Source organism: Myxocyprinus asiaticus, chromosome 23 (genome assembly GCF_019703515.2).
Source record: "Myxocyprinus asiaticus isolate MX2 ecotype Aquarium Trade chromosome 23, UBuf_Myxa_2, whole genome shotgun sequence".
Taxonomy (NCBI): Eukaryota; Metazoa; Chordata; class Actinopteri; order Cypriniformes; family Catostomidae; genus Myxocyprinus; species Myxocyprinus asiaticus.
This window is the reverse complement of record NC_059366.1, coordinates 45,130,192-45,147,589: the sequence shown is the minus strand read 5'-3', so window position 1 is coordinate 45,147,589 and position 17,398 is coordinate 45,130,192. Positions and strand designations below refer to the sequence as shown.

Sequence of the window (17,398 nt, the reverse complement as noted above, 5' to 3'; positions counted from 1 at the left end):
CCTGAGTCTTCTCTTTACTGTTGTACATGAAACTGGTGTTGAGCGGGTAGAATTCAATGAAGCTGTCAGCTGAGGACATGTGAGGCATCTATTTCTCAAACTAGAGACTCTGATGTACTTCTCCTCTTGTTTAGTTGTACATCTGGTCTTCCACATCTCTTTCTGTCCTTGTTAAGAGTCAGTTGTCCTTTGTCTTTGAAGACTGTAGTGTACACCTTTGTATGAAATCTTCAAGCATTGTATGGCCTTCATTCCTCAAAACAACGATTGACTGATGAGTTTCTAGAGAAAGCTGTTTCTTTTTTGCCATGTTTGACCTAATATTGACCTTAAGACATGCCAGTCTATTGCATACTGTGGCAACTCAAAAACAAACACAAAGACAATGTTAAGCTTCATTTAATGAACCAAATATCTTTCAGCTGTGTTTGATATAATGGCAAGTGATTTTCTAGTACCAAATGATCAATTTAGCATGATTACTGAAGGATAAGGTGTTGGAGTGATGGCTGCTGTCTAGATTTGATCAAAAATGACTTTTTTCAAATAGTGATGGTGCTGTTTTTTACATCAGTAATGTCCTGACTATACTTTATGATCAGTTGAATGCCACTTTGGTGAATTAAAGCACCAATTTCCTTCCAGAACAGCAAATTCTGTACATTATTCCAAACTTTTGGCTGCCAGTGTAAGTATAATTTAACCCGACAGCATCAAATCTGTATGAATGCATCATATATAACAATAATTCTGTGAAGAAACAACTGAGAAATGTACTTTTACCTCTAATAATGTTTTCCTTGTATCAGGATTAGTCGTGCATGTACAGTATATGTAGTAATTATACAGAGTTTTAACATCCACAACGGGTGATTAGGCAAAGAAATGTGTGATGCAGCAGTTTCCTTCAGGAACAAAGCACATGTTTCATTTTTTTCAGGCAAAATGAAGTGGTGAAGTTCCAGAAATATACTATGACACAGACATCTTACAATACATCCAAAGTTTTTAATTCCGAGGTCCAGAATCCAATTTGTTTTTACTTTGCAACAGAGTCACGGTATGTTACTCTTTGAAATGTTGTTGTTTTGACTGTTGAAATTGCCAAACCGATTAAGTAGTGTCTCTAGCTATTGTTTTACACTGTTTTTGCATTGTTTCAATACATTTAATAATATAGCCTAATAATCTAAATCATATTTAATGCTCTTAAGTATATACAGCATAGCTAATTAATATCAGTAAATAGCATTAAAGGTGCACTCAGTAATTTTCCCCTCATTAAAAAGTTTTACAGATAAAACGAATTATAAAAAGATCAAAGAAATGAATGGCACTTTTGTAAAATATTTTTAAAACTATGTGCACACATGGCAATCCAAAGCAGGAATTCTACTCACTTTATCTCGGAAATGCCCGTTAATGTCTGATTAACCCTTAAATGCATGGGTTTTTTTTTCTCCAAATATTATTACATACTCGGGTCTTTAGTGACCTGACACGTATATCTATCACAAATGGATCTACAAAGTGCCAAGATAGTGTCAAATTTTCTAAACATTTTCAAGACAATCAAACAAAATCATAGATTACAATATACTGTATTTTGATGTTTTATGAACCGGATTCATTATTTCCACACTTAAGTTTCATGAGACGCAACTGGCTGTCAAACACATATTGAGCTACACATGACACATAAGATACATATAAGATACACATATGTATTTTCTCAGGCACCTTTTGAGTTAAAGAGACGCACAGCTTACATAATTTCAGTAATACACCCAAATGACAATAGCCAAATCATCCTGTTCATATGTTAAACTTGCTATAGTTTAATCATCCTGTTCATGTGTTAAACTTGCTATAGTTTAATCATCCTCTTCATGTGTTAAACTTGCTATAGTTTAATCATCCTGTTCATGTGTTAAACTTGTTATAGTTTAATCATCCTGTTCATGTGTTAAACTTGCTATAGTTTAATCATCCTGTTCATGTGTTAAACTTGCTATAGTTTAATCATCCTGTTCATGTGTTAAACTTGCTATAGTTTACTTAACTTACATAATTTCAGTAATACACCCAAATGACAATAGCCAAATCATCCTGTTCATGTGTTAAACTTGTTATAGTTTAATCATCCTGTTCATGTGTTAAACTTGCTATAGTTTAATCAACCTGTTCATGTGTTAAACTTGCTATAGTTTTATCATCCTGTTCATGTGTTAAACTTGCTATAGTTTGATCATCCTGTTCATGTGTTAAACTTGCTATAGTTTACTTAACTTACATACTTTCAGTAATACACCCAAATTACAATAGCCAAATCATCCTGTTCATGTGTTAAACTTGCTATAGTTTGATCATCCTGTTCATGTGTTAAACTTGCTATAGTTTACTTAACTTACATACTTTCAGTAATACACCCAAATTACAATAGCCAAATCATACTGTTCATGTGTTAAACTTGCTATAGTTTTATCATCCTGTTCATGTGTTAAACTTGCTATAGTTTACTTCCACGTTGCTTCTGCATCACATAGAATTATTAAATGTAAGTCAAGTCAAGCACCGCCACCTTGAGTAAGAAATAGCATGTTTAATATGTATGCAATATGTTGTTACACTATGTTTAAGAGAAAGGTTAAGAATGACTAAACTCCAAAAATGGATGTGGTACAGGGGATGGAATGAGGTCCTGGGTCACTAAAGACCTGAGGCATGCATTAAAGGGTTAATTGATAATTAGCAATAATAAGTAAAGAAATAAATGTAGCATTTCTGAAGAAAATGTGAGTGGTGTTTGACAGTGCAAAACTCATATTTTCGATGTTGTTGTGGGTGGTTGCCAGGGCATGTCTATGCTCTTACTAAGGTGTTCTGAGTGTTTTTTTTTAACCCTTGGTTACAGTTCTGCTCTTTTTATTTTTATTTTTATTTTATTTTTTTTTTACTGTTTGATATTTATTTTTAAAATCAAAAATGGTTTCCTTCATTAGAGTTGTAAAAGGTGACTTTTCCTCCAATTGCCATCTGAACACACACACACACACACATATACACACACACACTCACACACACACACACAAAACTGGACTTGATTTGATGAGTCTAAATGGTTGCAAAAAAACAAAAATATATATATATATACACTATATTGCCAAAAGTATTCGCTCATCTGCCTTTAGACGCATATGAACTTAAGTGACATCCCATTCTTAATCCATAGGGTTTAATATGACGTCGGCCCACCCTTTGCAGCTATAACAGCTTCAACTCTTCTGGGAAGGCTTTCCACAAGGTTTAGGAGTGTGTTTATGGGAAATTTTGACCATTCTTCCAGAAGCGCATTTGTGAGGTCAGACACTGATGTTGGACCAGAAGGCCTGGCTCGCAGTCTTCACTCTAATTCATCCCAAAGTGCTCTGTCGGGTTGAGGTCAGGACTCTGTGCAGGCCAGTCAAGTTCTTCCACACCAAACTCGCTCATCCATGTCTTTATGGACCTTGCTTTGTGCACTGGTGCGCAGTCATGTTGGAACAGGAAGGGGCCATCCCCAAACTGTTCCCACAAAGTTGGGAGCATGGAATTGTCCAAAATCTCTTGGTATGCTGAAGCATTCAGAGTTCCTTTCACTGGAACTAAGGGGCCAAGCCCAGCTCCTGAAAAACAACCCCACACCATAATCCCCCCTCCACCAAACTTCACAGTTGGCACAATGCAGTCAGACAAGTACCGTTCTCCTGGCAACCACCAAACCCAGACTCGTCCATCAGATTGCCAGATGGAAAAGCGTGATTCGTCACTCCAGAGAACGCGTCTCCACTGCTCTAGAGTCCAGTGGCGGCGTGCTTTACACCACTGCATCCGACGCTTTGCATTGCACTTGATGATGTATGGCTTGGATGCAGCTGCTCGGCCATGGAAACCCATTCCATGAAGCTCTCTACGCACTGTTCTTGAGCTAATCTGAAGGCCACATGAACTTTGGAGGACTGTAGCGATCGACTCTGCAGAAAGTTGGCGACCTCTGCGCACTATGCGCCTCAGCATCCGCTGACCCCGCTCTGTCATTTTACGTGGCCTACCACTTCGTGGCTGAGTTGCTGTCATTCCCAATTGCTTCCACTTTGTTATAATACCACTGACAGTTGACTGTGGAATATTTAGTAGCGAGGAAATTTCACGACTGGACTTGTTGCACAGGTGGCATCCTATCACAGTACCACGCTGGAATTCACTGAGCTCCTGAGAGTGGCCCATTCTTTCACAAATGTTTGTAGAAGCAGTCTGCATGCCTAGGTGCTTCATTTTATACACCTGTGGCCATGGAAGTGATTGGAACACCTGAATTCAATTATTTGGATGGGTGAGCAAATACTTTTGGCAATATAGTGTATATATATATATATATATATATGACACTCATATTGTTCTAGGTCAAATTTTACCCGCCATAGGAAATGAATGGGTGAGACTATAACACAGAGCTTTTTTTTGTTTATTTGTTAAATTAAATCAATCAGTCAGCCACAATGTGGAACAAACCCACACAGAAATTATGAGGTGAGACTCTAGCACATCCACAACACTGAACAAATACACATACACACACACTCACAAAAAATAAATGAATTTGTGACACTATAATGCAGATCATTTTTACTTTTTTCATTTTTGATAAAAATCATTCAGCTACAATACAACACACATGCACATACAGATCAAAAGATCAAAGTCTGACCCCATATTATTGCTGTCCATGTCACTGATTTGAGTTTTGATGGTTGCAAATCATTTGCAAGTTTGCCATTGCAAAGTCTTCTGTTTGTACACAAATTGTTTTATCACAGGCATTGATGTTCATATCTGTTTGTTGCTATTTGTTTTATTGGCATTTTATTAATGTACTCTATTTATTTATTAAATTTTGATGTATGATGTCTGAAATAAATATGACTAAATAATAAAAAAAGGTTTTTTTTTTAAATTATTTTATAAAAAGCTAAACTTTTAATATAAAATAGTGGTCTTTTGTGATGTCTAAGTATATATCCAAATTCTTAACTTGTGAAATACATGTCGAAACTAATTTTATTTCAATATTGGATTGCAGAAACTACTAGACCCACTTAAATCAATGGATCACTGAAGCCCCTACTCGCTTTAAAGTGTTATTTCATGTCATGTATTTTTCTTAATTTGTAAGATTAATAAAGTTTATGTTTTCACAGAAGTGCAATTTATATCAAATGTTTATTTGATAAAAAATTGTATAATTAAATATTTTTAAAAAATCTAATTAAGTCTCAATATGATCAAATTCAAGATATAATGCTACATTTTAATATAATACATTTATTTAAATTAATTTCCTTTATAAGAAATCAATTTAATAAATGATTTCCCTATCCGGGTCAAATTTGACCCAGAACAGTAAAGGTGTCACCCTGTAATGAACAGTAACCAAGGGTTAAAAAGCATTGCTATGCAGTTTTATGTGGGGTTGCCATCTGACACCACACGTCATATAAGCCTAAACGCTCTGTTGTATTTTGAATGAATGTCAGCATTAGAGCTAAACAACACTCCATTATAATGGACGAGCAGTTACAGTCTGTGTAAAGACGAGGATTTGAATGAGAATGTTACTGACAACAGCAGCCTTACTTCCATTATACCCAAGCAGAGACCACATTCTTCTGAATATCAGAATTTAACTCCATGCATTTTTTTCAGTTCTTAATAAGTTTGTTAGGAGAGTTTGCCAGGAACAAATCAATATATTTTACCACCTTCAATGGATATCTTGAAATTATCTATTTTATATCATCATTATTTCTGAAAGAATAAAGTTGTGTCAGTAAAGCATATGTTTCATCGAATTCCACATTTAATAACTAATAACTGAATTAATTTGTCTGTAATTTACAGAGGTTTTATTTTATTAATGTAAAGACTAACAAAGATACAAACTGTACAATTAAACATGAAAAATATATTTATTAAAAAAATGGACTACAACCCAGTCCCTCTTCCTTCTCAACATTTCAAAATAAATACATTTTAAATTGTCATAAAATTAGCATTCAGTTAATGCATTATATTGCAGGTATCTGTAGAAAATTGTGTTTCTCCAAAAATAGAAATATCCATGGGACAGTGGCAAATTTGTTTCCCCTACATCTGATTCTGATAATCATGTTTGATCTGCTATAAAGTTCTGTAAATCTGAATAGAACTGAAATTAAAATGCTTTTTTTTTTTATTTTACGATGCAATATCATTTTCGCACTGAGTATTATTGTTTTGCTTTCCAGTAAAAATATCTAAGCATTCTTAAACAGGATGCAGAATGGCATAAGATATTTTGCCCTGTTTTCAGAAAAATCGAACAAAATTTAGAAACGTTATAGCTAAAACTATTTGCTAATGGGGTAAGGAAAAAAAGACTTGATTCATAAGGAAACAAGTTTATTTTTCTCACCCCATTGGCAAATAGTTTTGTCTTATTTTAAGCATAAAACCCACCAAATTTTGTTTGATTTCTCTGAAAGTAAGACAAAATATCTTATTCCATTTTGCTTCTCAAATAACATTTTCTTGTTTTAAGGATTTTAATTATTTTACCGGAAAATAAGAGCAAAATACTCAGTAAGAAAAATATTTTTTGCATTGTAAGAGCAAAAAAAATAAAATAATAAAAAAAAAAGGATAAAAATCATTATTTGAAATAACTGTATTTATTAATATTCCTTACTTTTATGGATTATTGACAGTGTAAACACAGTAAAACAGTCTGTACAGAATGATTCAGAATCATATTAGCTTTGTAGATCTAAAAAATGCACTACTGGCCCTAAAGTTTCAGTATGAAGATACCAGATATTGTATAGAAGTCCATCATATATACTATTTCCCATGCACAGTGTGGTCACAGAGGGGAATGTTTTAGTACGGATTTAACTCCTCTGGTGCAAGATAGGGCTCTTCTCCTCCAATGTCAGCAGCAAAACTGTTATTCCGACAGCTCCAGACATAGCTGTCTGTCACAAGACTGTAAACAAAAGTGACAACTCATGGTTTATTACAGGCTTATTTCATGTTGAATTTAAAGGTGATGTATGTAATTTATTTCCCACATTTAAATTCTTGATCCTATCCCAGCTTAAAGGGATAGTTCACCCAAAAATTCACCCACATTCACTTGCATTCTAAAAATCTTCATTTGTGTTCTGCTGAATAAAGAAAGTCACACACATCTGGGATGACATGAGGGTGAGTAAATGATGAGAGAATTTTCATTTTGGGGTGAACTATCCCTTAAAGGCAATGTTCCGGTTTGACGCTAGTGGTTAGAGACTCTAATACCTGGCTTGAATGTTCTGTGGTATGACACTCCATGCGAGGTCATCATTGCTGTCGTAACGCCGCGGGTTATCAAAGAAATACGCTCGAGATGAGAACATGTGTCCTGGGATTACATGACTGTCTTTCTTCAGCAGAACACAATTTAAGATTTTTAGAAAAATGTTGAAGCTCTGTAGATCCTTATAATGTATGTAAATGGGTGCCATCAGGCTGCTGGCTATTTGATGGTCCAAAAGGCATATTTAGGCAGCATAAAAGTAATCCACACTACTCCAGTTGATCAATTAATGTCTTCTGTAGCAAATCGATAGGTTGGTGTAAGAAACAAATCGATAATTAAAACTTTATTAATGTAAAAAATTTGCTTCCTGTCAGCAGTCGACACATCAGTGACGTAAGCGCAATGGCGGGTTCATGCGAGAAGTTGGAAGTGCGCCAATGTATACAACAGAGGAACGAACATCACATGAGAGTTAGTTCATTTCGAACAGAAATATAGCACTGGCAAGAAGCAGCGATTTTAAGTTAAAAACTTTTAATTATCGATTTGTTTCTTCGACCAGATTTTTGATTACATTGACATAAGTATTCAGACCCTTTGCTATGACATTTGAAATTGAGCTCAGGTGCGTCCCATTTCTCTGGATGTTTCTACACTTTGATTGGAGTCCACCTGTGGCAAATTCAATTGATTGGACATGATTTGGAAAGGCACACACCTGTCTATATAAGGTCTCACAGCTGAAAATGCATATCAGAGCAAAACCCAAGCCATGAGGTCAAAGGAACAAGACTGTGTTGAGGCACAGATCTGGGGAAGGCTACAAAAAATGTTTTGGCTGCATTGAAGGTTCCCAAGAGCACAGTGGCCTACATAATTCTTCAATGGAAGAAGTTTGGAACAACCAGGACTCTTCCTAGAGCTGGCCGTACAGCCAAACTGAGAAATTGGGGGAGAAGGGCCTTGGTAAAAGAGGTGGCCAAGAACCCGATGGTCACTCTGGTTGAGCTCCAGAGATCATGTGTGGAGATGGGAGAAACTTGCTGAAAGACAACCATCACTGCAACACTCCAACGATCTGGGCTTTATGGCAGAGTGGCCAGACAGAAGCCTCTCCTCAGTGAAAGACACATAAAAAAGCACTTAAAGGACTCTCAGACTATGAGAAAAAAGATTCTCTGGTCTGATGAAACGAAGATTGAACTGAACTGAAACGAAGATTGCCTCAATTCCAAGCGTCATGTCTGGAGGAACCCAGGCACCACCCATCACCTGCACAATACCATCCCAACGGTGAAGCATGGTGGTGGTAGCATCATACTGTATGGGTGTTTTTCAGAGGCAGACACTGGGGGACTGGTCAGGGTTGAAGGAAAGCTGAATGCAGCAAAATACAGAGATATCCTTAATGAAAACCTGGTCCAGAGTGCTCAGGACCTCAGACTGGGCTGAAGGTTCACCTTCCAACAGGACAATGACCCTAAGCACACAGCCAAGACAACGCAAGAGTGACTTAGGGACAACTCTGTGAATGTACTTGAGTGACCCAGCCAAAGCCTTCCTCCCTCGGGTACGGTCGCCCAGTCGCAGGCTGACGTGGAGCTGGCCGACATACTTGCCTGGGCAGCTGCAAGCGTCGGGTTTGAGTGGAACCCTTCACTCTCCCCTGAACCCTCGCGGCTCGACGATTGGTTCCTTGGCTCGGAGCGCCACTCACGGCCACGCCCGTCCCCGGTTCCTTTCTTCCTGGAGGTGCATGAGGAGCTGACAAGCTCGTGGAAGGCACCTTTCACGACCTGATCCCGGTCTCTCAGCTCCCCCACCCTCATTACCCTCAATGCTCCATCGCAGCCCGCCCCCATGGCCCGGCCCCTGCGTGGAGCCCACCGCAGGAAGCAGACGCCACCCGTCTCACGACTGGCCGCCAAGGACCCGAGAAAGGCTTCGAAGCACCCCTGAGATGGGTGAACCAGGGATGAGGAGACCCGCTGCTCTGGAGCTTGTGAACAGACCACTCCATCCCCTGGTGGAGGGCCAGGAGGAGAATCTTTTGTTTCGTTTTCATTTAATTTCGCCACATGTCCAAGAGGCTGCGGTACCCAAAAGTTCAACAAAAGAGCGGTTTCCTTGTTCCCTGGGTCACATATCCTGTGTGCACGGCCATCATCACAACCACCGTCCACCATTCCATTTCGGCAGGTTTGGTGCTCCAGCGGTGGCCCCCCTGCCCCTGCGCACCCAGCTGTGGCACAACCATGCCCACACCGGGACGATATACTTCCTCCCCCCTCCCCGACCGATCCTATGGTGGATATCAGGAGCCAGGTAAGTGCTTCGATGTCCCTCGACTCAGCACGGCCACGGGGCTCAAGCCCCCACAACATGGCACCTTAGGCTCTGCCCCGCCACGACCCACCCACCGGTACGTCCGACGAGATTATCCCCTTGTTCCCCCTCGCCCGGAGCTTGGACGCGTGGCTCGCGCTTTCCAACCCGTCGCGATGGATGATCCGGACCGTCCGACTCGGCTATGTGACTCAGTTCGCCAGGCATCCGCCCAGGTTCAGCACCGTCCACTGCACCTCGGTGAAGAGCGAGAACGGCACTACCTTGCCCGCGGAAATCGCTACCCTTCTACGGATGGGTGCGATAGAGCCTGTCCCACTGGCCGAAATAAAGAAGGGGTTTTACAGCCCCTACTTCATCATACCGAAGAAGGGCGGTGGGTTGCGGCCAATCTTGGACCTGCAAGTACTGAACCGGGCTTTGCACAGACTCCCGTTCAAGATGCAGATGCAAAAACGCGTTCTAGCGAGCGTCCGGCATCAAGATTGGTTCGCGACGGTAGAACTGAAGGACATGTACTTCCACATCTTGGTTTTACCTCGACACAGACCCTTCCTGCGGTTTGCTTTCGAGGGCAGGGCATACCAGTACAAGGTCCTCCCCTTCGGCCTGTCCTTGTCCCCTCGCGTCTTCACGAAGTTCACAGAGCCAGCCCTTGTCCCGCTAAGGGAAGTGGGCGTTCACATACTCCACTACCTCGATGACTGGCTGATCCTAGCTCACTCTCGATAGTTACTGTGCGCACACAGGGACCTGGTGCTCAGGCACCTCAGCCGGCTGGGGATTCGGGTCAACTGGGAAAAGAGCAAGCTCTCCCCGGTTCAGAGCATCTCTTTTCTCGGTTTGGAGTTGGACTCAGTCTCGATGATGGCGCGCCTCACGAAAGAGCACGCACAGTCGGTGCTGAATTGTCTGAAGGCATTCAGGCGGAAGACAGCGGTTCCACTGAAACAATTTCAGAGGCTCCTGGGGCATATGGCATCCTCAGCGGTGACCACACCGCTCGGGTTGATGCTTATGAGACCGCCTCAGCACTGGCTTCAGACTCGAGTCCCGAGATGGGCACGGCGCTGCGGGACACATTGTGTGGTCGTCATGCCAATCTGTCGCCGCCTCTTCAGCCCTTGGAAAGACCTAGCATTTCTACGGGCAGGGGTTCCCCTAGAGCAGGTCTCCAGGCGCGTTGTGGTTATGATGGACGGGCGCCCGTCTTGGAGGCCACTCTGGCTCCTGGACTGGCCTGCAGCTACGTTGGCACATCATCTGCCTCAAGTTGTTGTTAGTACTGCTCGCCCTGAGGAGGCTTCGGCTGTTGATCTAGGGCAAGCATGTGTTGGTTCGGACAGACAACACAGCAACGGTGGCATACATCAACCGCCAAGGTGGCTTACGCTCCCGTTGCATGTCACAACTCGCCCGCCGTCTCCTCCTCTGGAGTCAGGCCCCATCGACCAACATCAGTTCCTGACCTCACTGATAGCCTTGTGTCTGAATGAGAGAAAATCCCTGCAGCCATGTTACTACATACAGTATAGTTGAAAGCCTTCCCAAAAGAGTGGAAGCTGTTATTACAGCAAAGGGGGAAATTGATGCCTAAGGTTTTGAAATCAAATGTTCATCAAGCACATATGGTGTCCACAAACTTTTGGCCATATAGTGTATGTGCAGGAGAAAGTGGTAATCGGGATCGCTTATGACTGTGTGGAGAAGATGGTGTACTGGACAGACATCAGCACACCTGCCATTAGCAGAGCTAATCTACAGGGAGGAGAGCCCATCATTCTCATTAAATCAGGTACACAGTAAATGCTTGAGAACTGAATTTTGTTAGATAAACACCTGTCTGCACCGATGCACTGCACAGCTACTCCAGTCACTTTTTCCCCCTGTCTATCTGAAATAAAAAAATATATATTTTATCATCATGCATGTAATTTTTTAATTTTATCCGTTATGTATTTAAATAACTTCAGACCGTTGCACAGATATTTCTGGGCTCTGGCCTTTTAATTTAAATAATTGTTTCAAACAATACTTATATGCAGGTGTAGCCAAACTAAAATTATGTGTAAAATTGTTTTATAATTAGAAAATAACTCATGAATAGTCAATTTAGTTTTGAAAATGAAACTATTTTCAAATGAAATCCACTGGAATTAAAATTTTATTGTTAAAATCTCCATTTTACTGTTGCTGACGTCTAGCCTCAAGCTTGATTTGTACGTGTGAACATGTAAGGGATAATGGACAGTCTGTTACATCACCCTTAAGGGGTTTATTTTGCGACCAGCTGACTTTACAGTATCCCTCTTATTACATGGCTACCTACCAATAAATGAATGAATGACATTATACACAGCAGTAAGCTGGAACATAGCAACACTGTGCTATGCGCCAAAATAAAGTAGTTGTTTTTAAAATGATATCATTACCCATACAAAAATGTTTCACGATTTTACAGTAGTAACAGTAAATGTGATTTTGACAAATGTTATAGTTTCATATTAAACACTCTATTAGGTAGAATCTATACTATTTTTCATAAACACTATAATTTATTATTATTATCATTATTATTATTAGAAAGACTAGCTAGATTGACCTAGCCATGGTAATGAGGGGCCATCATGGTCTTATGCCTGTACTTAAATGTCATTACACTGTAAATATAAGGCCAAATATATAAAGGGCTTTACAATCTGGACCTCCAAGACTTGTGGACAAATTATGAATCAAATTTTCCTCCTTTGTAATATATGTTCTGTTAGAATTATGTTTGATATTAGGAAATAAACTGGTTAATAAATATACTGGGCTTATATAAATAAATATGCTCATCAACTTTTAAAAAGGGGGAAGAGAACTTCTTTTTGTTGTTGACATCAACAAAAAATATAATGTCACTTGATAAATGCATTTATACTTGAAAACCATGAACAAAACTATGCAAGATACATTAAATACAGGTTATGTTTTTTACTATGGTGGGTCGCCACTTCATATCCAGTGTAAAATCTGGGTCCCGAAGCAAAACCAGTTGAGAACCACTGATCTAAGGGAAAAGTGGTTCATTGTTCAGGGTTGTTTTGAGCAATTTCGTTCTTCTAGTTTAAAAAAACAAAGTTTAAGAAATTTAATTTTGTTTTTCTGACGCGGATACATATTGGCTGATTTGTTTAAGCTCCTTTATGGATTATCAACGGTTGGTTTCTAGCTTTCAAAAGCCAAAACTATCAAGGTGGAAGTTTAGGATGGGTTGTGCAAGGTTTAATGCCTTAAACCTCTGAACTCAGCAGCTCTCTGTTCTTCTGAGACCTTCTTGTGTGTCTGTTTGCTATGGACGGTCCCTTAACAGCAGCATGAGGAGTTCTGGCACTTTAACCTGAATGTGTTTGCTATGCAGAGGGGGCGGGGGCGGGGTAAGGTCAGGGGGCCTGTTTAAAGACTTGTGGCAGCTGTGTGTAATTTCACGGCCTTTTGGGCTTCTACGAGCAGCCGGTCCGATAGCCTCCCACTGCTCCTTCCGCTTGAAGGGTTAGGACAGAAAATGGGGTCATGAATGAGCTTATTTTAACAACAACATTGACATTTACCATATACTGTAGCTTTGGCTTGTAGTGAGTGATGTATCTCCATGTATAAATGGGTGAAACTCACGAAGACTGTCAAGAACATGTCTGGGTCAAAGTGCAAAGAACGAAATAAGAAATTATATTATATTTAGATTAAAAAAAAAGTTTTTTTGCATTGTGACATTTCGTGACAATTATAGCTGTGTTGTACAGTATACATCACATTAATGCTCATTCGTATATTAGTATATTGAAAGGATAAGTGAATAACAGATCTCTGCTATCTGAATGGGTCATGTCTATTTATATTGAACAGGGACTCTGTAATTGTGGTGGATTGCTATGCTGGTAAAGAGGTCGATGAGGTCCAACCCCAGAAACGAACACGTCTCTATGGGATCACCACTGCACACGCCCAGTGCCCCTCTGGTATGGGATATCCTCTCATTTCAGAGGATATTAGTTCTTATTCATGAATTTTACATAAATATAGTCATGTTGTAGTTTGTAATACTGTGTGAACTGTAAGGTAGTATGAGAGTATTTCCATTCAGATTGTTCATTTTGATTGGCATCTGTATTTCACAGGTCATGATGAGGAAAGTGACACTGGAAGACAATTTCCACATTTGACTTAAAATTGCTAACTAAAATGAAACACAATTTGAATAAATAATTGTATGTATATGTATGAAATGTGTTGTTTTTGCTGTCCAGCCAGATGATACAAACTGTAATATACCCAGTGTTTTATAAAGTACCCAATTGTCATACTTGATGTAAAAGTAAAGATATCTTTATTGGAATTGACTACATTTTCATGAGTGCATCTAGTCATTATTGATCCATACACATTGTACCTGTTAAAGGGAAAGTTCACCCAAAAATGAAAATTCACTCATTTACTCATCCCAGATGTGTATGACTTTATTCTGCAGAACACAAATTAAGATTTTTAGAAGAATATCTCAGGTCTGTAGGTCATCACAGTGCAAGTGAATGGTGACCAAAATTTTGAAGCTCCAAAAAGCACATAAAAGCAGCATATAAGTAATATATAATCTATAAGACCCCAGTGATTTAATCCATGTCTTCAGAAGCGATAGGATAGGTGTGTATGAGAAACATATAAATATTTAAGTCCTTTTTTACTATAAATTCTCCTCCCTGCCCAGTAGGTGGCGATATGCATGAATTATGCAAATCGCCAAAATCAAAAGAAGAAGAATGTGAAATTTAAAGTGAAGATTTCTTGTTAAAAAAGAAAAGAAAGACATAGATATTTATCTATTTCTCACCCACACCTATCATATCGTTTCTTAATGTGTTTTTTGGACCTTCAAAGTTCTGGTCACCATTCTCTTGCAGTGTATGGACCTACAGAGCTGAGATATTCTTCTACAAATCTTCATTTGCGTTCAGCAGAGTAAAGAAAGTCATTCTCATCTGGGATGGCATGAGGGTGAGTAAATGATGAGAGAATTTTTATTTTTGGGTGAACTACCCCTTTAAATGGTAACCATTTGTTTGGTTTTTACTTTATTTATAGAACGCGATGCTAAATGAACGATTCTCCAGGAAAAGTGGGAGACTTCAACAAATCTTATCACACAACTTTACAACGTTCATAAAGTTGAAACAAAAAATATTATATTATATTCGTAGCAAAAGACACCGATTAAAATCTGCATGCACACTTCTCTTCATGGTTGTGATTTTAATGCAGATTCGCGAATCGATTCCCGAAATGACGCTTAGACCGCTGTTTGAATCGAATCGAATCGAACCGATTTATCCGATTCAGATGAATCGATTCCAGAGCTTAGACTCAGACTTCGTACTTCATTAACGCAGCTGATGTCCTATGGTAATATTTCCCAGTCAAGTCTAAACTACTGTCTGGAGCGGGACGAGACAATTCCGACCTCCTAGAATTACTAGGGAAAAATCCCATCCAATTCCATCACGACTGTTCATCAAATGGTTCTTTTACAGCACACACTCAACTGTTGTGAAGTTGCTTCATTTATGACCACTGAAAGACACAATAAAGCCATATCTGTAAATACATCTGTGCCTTAAATAAATAGATTCATGGTGCTTTGGAGGGATGGAGGGATTATATGATTATGATATCTTTGTGAATGTAGTTTTTGGAGGAACTATACTGAAACTATTCTTTATAAGAGTTAAATGAATACATAGAATAATGATAAAATTGTGAAACACCTTGACTGAAATAAATGTTTACACACCATACAACTTTTCAATAAAATCCGATTTTATTTATATACTTATACCATGTCATAATGTATATATATGCTCAAAAGTGAGTCATAAGTGAGTCATAAATATGACTGTCAAGCTTTGGTTAGTTGATACTGGTACAATAATAATGGATCTCTCAGAGTCTTACACAGATGTAACCACCAGAGGTCAATGTCAGCCTGCAAGTCATCAGAAACTAAGAAAATCATATTTTTGTGTTATTTTTTTATGCATTCGTATTTTATTAATTGCATTTTCACTTTGCATTCTGTCTTTCTTATTTTGTTATTTTTTTCTATTTTAATCTAATGTAATATGTTCCTGCCACTTTAAATGAATCATGAAATTTCAGTATAATTGTAAAAACATTTGTATATTTTTTTGGTGAAAAAAAAAAAAAAAAAAAAGCTGAATTTAGATATTACTTTTCTGAAAGCAGAACCAAGCATTGTGTGCTTATTAAACACCGTTTGTGACAAGATCATAGAAGTAAACTAAATTCCATCAAATTAAGTGTTTATATATATAAAAGGTGTAAAAAAGTTAGGTAGCACTTTATAATAAGGTTCCATAAGTTAACATTAGTTAATGCACTGGGTATCCTGAACACACAATGAACAATATACTTATTAATACAGTATTTATTCACCTTTGTCAATGTTTAACAAAAATACAATTGTTCATGGTTAGTTCATGTTAGTTAATAGTGCATTAACTAATGTTAACAGATACAACTTTTGATTTAAAAAATATATTAGTAGTCTATATGTTGAAAGTAACATTAACCAAGATGAATAAATGCTGTAAAAGTATTGTTCATTACTAGTTCGTGTTAACAAATATTGTTAATTAATGTTAACAGATGAAACCTTATTGGAAAGTGTTACCAAAAGTTATATATTTATAATGACCCATTTTATAATTTAGTCCTGAAAATGTATTTTATAATAGCAGAAATTTAAATATGTGTGTGTATATATATATATATATATATATATATATATATATATATATATATATATATATATATATATATATATAATTTTTTTTTCAGTTTGATATCAGTAAAATGACGTGTAATGCATATAATGGAGGAAGGACACATGCACTTAAATAATGAATGAATTTGTACAATAGAACGATGACGTCATGGAACACAGTGACGACGAACCCGCTCAGTTCTGACCAGAGATCAGCGTTCAAACTTTCAAAGTCCATCTGCTGTGTGCTACAGCTGCATTCAAAACAGTCCCACAAACATCCTCCTATTCCCACGATAAAGAGGCTTGTGTGACAGACACGTGTTGTGAGTCTAACAAAATACAGCAAACGTAAAAAGAGGTTCCCTGAGACTTGCAAACATTATTGTTTACAGTGACTGGTACTCCCCGGACTGCGCAGTAGCTCCGCCCACATCACGGAACAAGCGCCGTACGCTCTTAAGCCCCGCCCATACAGGGGGACACGATTGACGTCATCCGAAAGAGCGTGCTCTGAGGCCACAGCTTTGATTGACAGGAGGTTAGAGTCGTTTCAACCAATGGTGACTTCAGATTCTGTTTTGTGGGCGTTATTTCCTGTAATGTTTTGCATGTCCATTTTTTTTTTCGTTAATTGCTTGTGTATGTGTTTGAAGCAAGTCCGGAGAGAAGGTACGTATATTGTAATTGCATTTTACACTCCTTAAATGTTGCGAGGAATTGAATAACATGGATATGATGATTAAAAATGGGTGGTTGGCATTTTTGCTGCCTCATATTGCTAGCCTGCGTTTGCGTGAAACGATCAAGTCACATGCAAACATATGAGTCCCTGTCGGCAAATATATGCCAAGAAA

General features: G+C 38.6%; 1 protein-coding gene across 2 annotated transcripts in view; it reads left to right on the top strand.

The window, feature by feature from the left end:
* The first annotated feature begins 17,158 nt into the window (after positions 1 to 17,158).
* Positions 17,159 to 17,398, top strand: part of LOC127414352 (lysosomal-trafficking regulator-like) — a 134,450-nt gene continuing 134,210 nt past the window's right edge. Inside the window, exon 1 of one of the 2 annotated variants that reach the window (XM_051652313.1) lies at positions 17,159 to 17,213. The gene's annotated coding sequence lies outside the window, so the exon portion shown is untranslated. The remainder of the gene's footprint in view (positions 17,214 to 17,398) is intronic. The other variant, XM_051652314.1, reaches the window with a different exon arrangement.